Source organism: Misgurnus anguillicaudatus, chromosome 3, assembly GCF_027580225.2.
Source record: "Misgurnus anguillicaudatus chromosome 3, ASM2758022v2, whole genome shotgun sequence".
Lineage (NCBI taxonomy): Eukaryota > Metazoa > Chordata > Actinopteri > Cypriniformes > Cobitidae > Misgurnus > Misgurnus anguillicaudatus.
In genome coordinates this window covers 27,068,621-27,077,896 of record NC_073339.2, presented here as the reverse complement: position 1 = coordinate 27,077,896, position 9,276 = coordinate 27,068,621, and positions in this window count along the sequence as shown.

Sequence of the window (9,276 nt, the reverse complement as noted above, 5' to 3'; positions counted from 1 at the left end):
CCATAAACAATCTGAAAACAGGGCTTTAAGTGTAAAATACCGAACTTGTCCTTTAAAGCAACACTATGCAGTTTCCATGTAAAAATGACTTACAGTTCCCCCATGTGGTTGAAAAGTGCAACAATGTCTGGTATCACACACTCTTCTGCAGGCGGGCGGGGGGGGGGGGTGGCTGTGTGCTCTACTCTCCACCGCCACTTTCAGAGTGTGCTTGTAGTGGCTAGGAGGCTGCTCAGGTTGCAGCAACAGTACAATTTGTCCAGTTAAAAGTTGTTCTATCATTCTATCAATTATTTAAGAGACATTATTTAAAGGTAAAAAACTACATAGTGTTGCTTTAAGAGCTGTTTAGTTGAGAATATAGACCCCTTTAAGGTTTGTAAACATTGGATGATTGGGTACACGCGCAGCATGCGGTCAAACTGTTCATACCATTTAGGCTTTCTAGTTTAATCTAACAGGGCTGAAAATGATGACTTACCTGAAATGAAGTGAGCACTACAAACAGAAGCCTCTTTGATCTTTGCATTGTCCCAGTCTGCACGTTTAATTCCTTGCAGCCACAGATGTTGTATTTTTTGTTTTTGAGATCATGCAGGAATCCCTAAAAACTTAACGGCAGACCTGGTGCGATTTTCACAGTCCACGACGCAAGTAGGCATTTTTGACGATACCAAATAATACGCAACTCAATCTGCTGTAATGACTTTTCTGACCCCGACATGCGCAGTGGGAACCGCCTGTGACGTGGACTGTGAAGGGGTCTATAGATGAATAAACTTCAAATATGTGGTCAGTTAGTAAAGATAGCGCATATTAAAATGTCCATAAACAAAAGATATCACAATAATTTTTTATTTGTTTATTTTCAAAAAGTAGAAAATCACTGACAACAAGAACTAACAAAAGTGTATAAACATACATTTTTGGTGTTTACTGTCAGTATCCTTCAGTTGATATCAGTTACACTTTTGTCTCCTGTTGCATCATGGGAAATATGAGTGAGCGAGTGTACATCGAATGTACCCTCAAAATCAGTGCATTGTGGGTAAAAAGTAGTGAACGAAGGGAACGAAGTTGTTCACTCAGGTTTCGGATATAACTTTAAAATTGGCCGACACCCGATATAGTGCACTTTATCTGCCCTATATAGTGCACTATAGGGAATGATATAGGGTAAAGGGTATGTTGGGTAAAGGGAGAGACCAAGTATCCGTCTCAGGAAGGAAGGGCGATTCTCTCTATGAATCTGACCAATAGTCTTACTTCTAATACAGTCTGACTATCCAGGGTACAGGTCAGGAAACAGACGGATCGGCTTAACCGTCCGTCTGTTAGCTGCCGTGATATGTCAAGATCACTTATATCCCAGCACTTCGAGTCAATCTTACCAGAATATCAACACATTTCAACTGTATCTGTTCCCCGAACAAATAAATACAGAGCACCGCTTGCCACATCTGGTACAAATCTGATTAATATAAAATTAGAAAACAATACATTAACAGATGAACCTCGAATGTTAAAATTCGGTCTTCTTAACATTAGATCGCTTACCAATAAAGAACCTATTGTCAATGAATTAGTTACAGACCAAAACTTAGATGCACTCTGTTTAACAGAAACCTGGCTTAAAGCAGACGACTACATTAGTTTAAACGAATCCACCTCACAAGACTATTATTATAAACATGAACCTCGGTTAAAGGGGAGAGGGGGTGGTGTAGCTACAATATACAACAAAATTTTTAAAGTAAACCAAAAATCTGAACTAAAATTTAAATCATTTAGACTAATGTTGTTAAATATGGAAATAACTGATCGTAACCACAAATAGCTCTCTTTTGCCTTAGCTACAATCTATAGACCTCCGGGCCACCATGCAGATTTCCTTAAAGAAATAGCAGATTTCCTGTCTGAGCTTGTAGTCACTGTAGATAAAGCTCTTATCGTTGGTGATTTTAATATTCATGTGGATAACCCAAAAGATGCACTAGGACGTGCGTTTATGGATGTTCTAAATTCTCTCAATATTAGTCAAAACGTGACAGGGCCAACGCATACTCGTAAGCACACACTAGACTTAATTCTGTCACTCCGGCTCAATATTAATGCCATCAAAATATCACCTCAGAGTGATGCAGTTTCTGACCATTACCTTGTGTCATACACTGTACTTCTAGATAGGATCACTCAATCCACAACATGCTACAGATTAGCCAGAACAATAATTTCCACCACTAAAGATAGCTTTATTAGCACTCTTCCAGACCTGTCCCAAATTAAACATGTAGCAGATAACTGTGACGATCTAGATATTGTAATAGAAAACCTAAACAATGTCTGTTCTAACACATTGGATGCCGTTGCTCCCATTCGAAAAAAGAGAATCAAAGAAAAACCGCCAGCTCCATGGTATGATCATCACACTGCAGCACTCAAAAAGGCAACTAGGAAAATGGAAAGAAATTATAGAAGCACAAAGTTAGAGGTATGGCGTGCAGCATGGAAAGATAGTGTTAAACACTACAGACAGGCTATTAAAACCGCCAGATCTACCTATCTTAGCAAGCTTATAAATGAGAATCATAATAACCCTCGTTTCCTCTTTAGCACCGTTGCAAAACTGACTAGAAACAAAGAACAAACAGAAACCAATAGTAAACTCCAACACAATAGTAACGACTTCATGAACTTCTTTTCTAACAAAATTACGTCTATAAGGGAAAACATCGTAGCTACCCAGGCAGCCACCACTCTACCCGTTAGTTCACTTAACACTAGACTACCATACGAACATCTTGATTCATTTAAACCTACTACAATAGAAGAGCTCTCTAAACTAGTAACGTCATCCAAATCATCGTCCTGTATATTAGACCCCGTTCCCACAAAACTACTTAAAGAGGTATTCCCTGTAGTGTCAACCCCGGTTCTAAATATCTTTAACTCATCGCTAGAAATAGGATGCGTTCCAACAGCTTTCAAACTAGCAGTTATTAAACTGCTGATAAAAAAACCACAGCTTGATCAGGGAGAGCTTAATAACTTTAGACCAATCTCAAATCTCCCTTTTCTTTCGAAAATATTAGAAAAGGTAGTGGCAAGCCAGTTACGCACATTCTTGACAAATAATAGTACATATGAAAAGTTTCAATCAGGATTTAGGCCCCACCATAGCACAGAGACAGCGTTGCTTAGAGTTACAAATGACCTCCTATTAACATCCGATCGTGGTGAAATCTCAATTCTTATATTATTAGACCTTAGTGCAGCCTTTGACACAATAGATCATACAATCTTACTCAATAGACTAGAAAACTATGTTGGTATCAGTGGTCAGGCGCTAGCCTGGTTTAGGTCGTATCTAACCAATCGCTATCACTTTGTTTATGTAAACGAGGAAGAGTCATATCACTCCCTGGTTAAATACGGTGTACCGCAGGGATCGGTTTTAGGTCCTACCCTGTTCTCGTTATACATGTTACCTCTAGGAGACATTATCAGGAAACATAACATAAGTTTTCACTGCTATGCGGATGATACCCAGCTTTACATCTCCTCACATCCCAGCGAAACACACACGTTTTCTAAGCTAACAGACTGCCTTAGCGATGTTAGTGACTGGATGGCACATGTCGTGGAATTTTAGCCGCATCAAATAATACTCACTAAGAGTCAAAGTCAAGGATCACACAGACACACTGTCGACAGAATTTTCTTTGTCTGAATTTTATATATTCTGCAGAATAGGCTCTCACCCGCATGGTGCTAGAAGTTTAAAAACCTAAGAGCCCCGATTACAAGGTTGAACACACATTTATAGTAAGATGCTGAAACATGTGTAGTCATCAGTTTCTACGTCATTTAGAAGATAAGCTTCAATTTGTCAGTGATTAAGAACATAAACAGTTAAACACAAATCTAGTGAAATCATAAAACGTATGTCTTGTTCTCAGTACATGATGTTTAAGTCCTTGGACATTGTACTTTGCTCAGAAGACAGAAAGAGCATAATTCTGCTCTATGATCTCCATATGAATCACAATTTATGAGCTTATGATTGTAATTAAAAAAAGAAAAATAGGATGAAAAATAAAACATAATAATATGAAAATAAAAGCATAATAAAAGTCCTCCACTACACTCCTCCCTTTTTATGATTTATTCATAACTTCATTTACTGTCATCGTTACGTAGCTCTGGTTATTACCCTTAACCATAGTGTACATATAGTTCTGTGCAGTTGCAAAAGCAAAAATGCACACACACATAGTATGATTATGAACCTCATTTTTGAAAGAAGAAAAATAGTTCGTTTTCTTGAAGAAATTGAGCACAGTTAGAGTTGGGGTCGTGAGCCCTTGATGATTCCGGATTGAGCACAGTTAGAGTTGGGGTCGTGAGCCCTGAGCACAGTTAGAGTTGGGGTCGTGAGCCCTGAGCACAGTTAGAGTTGGGGTCGTGAGCCCTTGTTGATTAATTTCCTTTGTAGGTTCGGGTTTGGTAGGACCACACGGTGCAGTCGTGCCAAGCTATCCTGCTTTCTTGTTCGAATGAAATTATCTTAGTGTCTAAATTAATGTGTGGTCTCAAAGCAGGTGTTGTAATTACAGTTATTAAGCTGCAAGCGTCGTGTCGATTACCCACATTAAAGATATCGTGTGCGTGTGTCCAAACCAAACCCAGAATACTGGAGTCGTCCTCCAATACCTTGTTAGCTGTTGCAGTTCTCTCGTGTCGTTCTTCGTATAAACTTGCAGTATACAGGTATCTGTGGTTCCCACCAATACGAAAAAGTGGTCCGTAGCAGTCGACTAGCCGTCCTCCCTTTGGTTTACACCTTGCAGTCCGGGACCAACCCTCCGGCAATGGGCAACGTGCACCCAGGTGGCACGCTCCACAACCTTCACGGTGGTGTGAGTCGTCAGCAGAACCTGAAATGGCCCCTCCCACTGTCTCGCCTTCCAGGATTTCCTACTCAGGTTTTTCACCAACACGAAATCTCCTGGTTTGATGTTGTGCAAAGGTCCCTCTGCGGGGCGTGGTAGTGCTGCTTTAACCTGTTTTGAAATATTTCGAAGGATAGAAGACATAGAAATACAATGCTGCAACATGTCATTTTCATTTCGAAGGGTGTCACCTGCCGCCCTGTGTGGTTCCCACCCCATATGTGGGGGTCTTCCAAAAAGTATTTCAAAAGGGCACAATTTTGTTCAGTCTCTGACCCTCATTCTCATGTACATGAGTACCAGTGGTAAGCACTGAACCCAATTCAATTTTGTTTCTTCACACATTTTGCTTAGTTTTGCCTTGATGGTGCCATTCTCTTTTTCCACTGCAATTCCACTTTGTGGGTGGTAGGCGCAGTGATTGGTCAAATTGATTTGCAAAAATTTACCCACATCTTTCACCACCTGAGCAGTGAAGTGTGCTCCATTATCACTGGAAATTTTGTTTGGGATTCCCCATCTGGGAATAATGTCTTTCAACAGCATTTTTGTCACCCCAGCACTGTCTGCATGTTTGGTGGGCGTGGCTTCAGTCCACTTTGAAAACATGTCTGTCATCACCAAACAGTAACGTTTACCTTCTGCTGGTGTCAATTCAATGTAATCCATCATTACATGTGTAATATGTAATGAATGGTCCCTCAGGAAATGGGATGCCCCACAGGTGCGGTTTTTACCCCTCTTGCAACATTATTACCCAGACATATATGACAGTTTTCACAATGTCTCTGCGCTACAGGAGAAAAAACCCTTTGTGAACCAATTTTGTGCCATGGCTGTCAGCATACCTAGCAAAATGGGAATAAAAGTGTTTAGGTAAGCAAGTTTTTGGTTTGGACCCATCCAAATCCCTTCAGGAGTTTTGGTAGCTCCACATGATTTCCATAGAGCTATTTCTGTTGGGAGAGAAAGTTTGCATGCTTATTAGTGACTCCTGTGCTGTTTCAGCTTCCTTTTCCTGGGAAATCTGTGTAAGAGAAAAATCTACGTTAGTGAGAAACGCTGCGTCCGCGCGTGCATTGCCTCTGGATACCACGTCCTGTTCCTTGGTGTGTGCTTTGCATTTACACACAGCTATTTGAGAAAGGAGTAAATCAGCTGTTAGTTAAACCAGCAGTGGTTATAGATTGATTAGTAGCAAGTTGACAAGCTTGTGTTAGTGCATGCAATTCAGCCACCTTTGCGTGAGGTGGTAAGCATCCGGATTTCACTACTTCAAAGTCAGACACTACTGCCCACCCCATCTCTGGAAGAGGAAACATCCACAAAATATGTGATGGTGCAATTAGGTATGGGTGTGTCAGCCAGGTCAGGCCTTGGTGTGCATACTTCCCGTAGAGCAGACAAACAACAGTGTGGTGTACCTTCATCAGGTGTAGGTAACAATCTCGCCGGGTTCAGAACTGTACATCTTTCAACTGTGACATTAGACATTTGTAACAATGCACAGGAATAACGCAGCCATCTTGCTGCAGACAAGTGAGATGTGCGCTGTTCGAGCAGTATATGAGACACATAGTGAGGAAACCAACAGACACAGCTGTGTGTATCCCACAAACTCACTGCTGGCTTGTACAGCTTTCTCTGCAGCTGCCACTGCCCTGAGACATCCCGGTAGGCCCCTGGCCACCGCATCAAGGCGACCTGAAAAATATGCCACTGGTCTCAACTTGTCACCATGTTCTTGCAACAAAACAGATGTCATACAGCCATTTCTTTCATCCACCATTTGAATAAAATGCTTTTTTGGATATGGCAGCCCCAAAGTGGGTGCCTGCTGTAATGTCTGTTTTAGTTCCACCAATGCCCTTTCATCCTTCTCTGTCCATCCTACCTTCTCTGATGGTGCTAAAGGTTTCTCATAAATCATGTCATGCAATGGTTGTTGCATCTCAGAATAGTTAGCAATAAAAGTCCTGCAATAAGATGTCATACCCAAAAATGACATCACTTGTTTCTTTGTAATGGGTTTTGGTATGTTAGCTATCGCCTCTATTCTCTTTGGAGAGAGAGACTTACCCATTGGTGTAATTTCTTGTCCTAGAAAGGTTACTTTCTGGACAGAGCACTGTACCTTCTTGGGGTTGACCTTGTGGTCCTCCTCAGCTAGATGAGTGAGCAACCATATGGTGTTGTCTGTGCACGACTGCTGAGTCGGTGCCGCCATCAAGAGGTCATCCACGTACTGCAATAAAGCAACATCATCATCCAACACAAGTTTCTGTAATGAACAATGCAATGCAGGGTTGTAAATCGTGGGGCTCTCGCTGTACCCCTCAAATGTAAAAGTAAACCAAAACTGGCTATCAGGATGGACAGGAAACTGAAAGATGCATTTGAAATATCCACTACAGAAAACCACTGGCCGTCAGCTGGTATCTGTGAGAGAATTGTGTAAGGGTTCGGCACGTTTGGTGCCCTTACCTGCACCGCAGCATTTACTGCTTGGAGGTCTTGAACAAACCTCCACTCTGTGGGCTGACCTGCATCTCTGACCTTTTGTACAGGAAAAATGGGTGTTCTCACAGGTGAGTTTGGGCAGGGAACAATTATCCCTTTCTCCAATAAGGCCTCAAATACTGGCCTTATTCCCTCAAGCGCCTCCCTTTTCAGAGGGTATTGAGGTTTGCATGGTCTGTAATCACTCTTTGGGGTGATAACTACTGGTTCACACCCTTTAATCAAAACCCACATCATATTTATCTTTAGCCCACAGGTAGTCAGGTACTTTGTCAAGGACCTCTTGCGGTAAATCAATGCTAGCACACGTCATGTGTGCTGGAAAAATGTTTTGTGAATTTGAATCTGCAGAAACAGCTTTCTGTATTTATAACTCTCTCTCTCTCAGCAATGAAAAAAAGAAACACAACTTCTCCTGTGTGCTGTTATCTGCTCTGAGAACTGCACGTTTTCTGACAACATTTCCCAATCAACAGCCTCGCTGCAGGCCTTTGCAAATTCACCTGCTTTTTCCCACGGCTGACTGGTTTTTGCAATAGAAACATGGGTTACCGAATTTTCAACATCAAAAATTTGTTCTTGCTTTTCTGTCAATTTGAACGAGTGCCACACACCATGAGTCATTCCAGCATATATGGGTTATAGTCAAACCTTCTGTTTTTACAGAGAACCATTTCTATGAGCTGTGCAATGCATGTTATCAGCTGGAATGACCTCGCTGGCTTGTGGCAATCTTATCTTCCCTTCAGCATGCAACTCTTCACTTTAAAAGGCCCATTCATACACATACAACAGAGACACACAAATAGATGACATTCTGGGATCCCAACAAGAAATATTCAGGCCTTGGTTGTTACATAAGATGCTAGCATTAATTTTACACATCAAATCCCTCCCCATGAGGTTTACCGGACACGCGTCAGATAAGAGGAACATATGCATAAACTCGTTACCGTCATGCATACAACAGAGTGGAGCAGTAAATTCTTCCCTCACTATATGCCCCGTAGCACTCATAGATGAGTTAAACTGCCCACTCAAGGTGACAAATGGGAATTTATCTTTGCGTATGACAGAGTGAGTTTCGTCCAGAGTCTACCTATAAACAACAAATACCTGTCCCTCAACCATTATTTCTTATCATTATCAAGCAAAGCAAGTCCTTCATTGCATAGAGCATTCCTTTCCCTATCACACACATCAGAAAAAACAGAATTAGCAAGCAGATAATATGGCATTTGAACGCAGAAAAAACAAGACTGGACTTACCCGCCTCTGTACGATGCTCCCCTTCCCCCTCCTGGCTTCAGTCGCCCCTTTCTTTACACACCGGCAGGTTTCCCGCGCTCCCTTGGGATTCCGGTGTCCCTTTAGTTTTCAGGAAATGGAAACATTAGTTTTTCAAATGTCCTTTCTGTCCGCAATACCAGCAAACATTTTCTTTCGGATCTCCTCTCCTCTTCTCTCATTCTCTCTGCTGCCCGTTCTCTCGGGAGCGTTGTCCTTGCGAAGAGAAATTGCGTTGTTATGTTGTGGCTGTGCCCATTCTCCTATCTTGGCAAAAGCTGAAGATAGCTGTTTCTCTGGTGAACGGCTTCTCTGCTGTTTCCTTAGGCCTTGCCTCCCGTTCCGTCTTTATCTGAACATCATCTTTGTCCTCTTCAAAAGTGCTGTCAAGGATGTGGATGATCTCTGATTCTGGTCCACGTGGCAGTTCTTGCATCGGCGGTGGCGGGGGTGCAGAAGGTGGTGCTTGTCGTGCTGGCTGTTGTATCTGTGCGGCTTGTTGAGCTGGTTGTTGTAT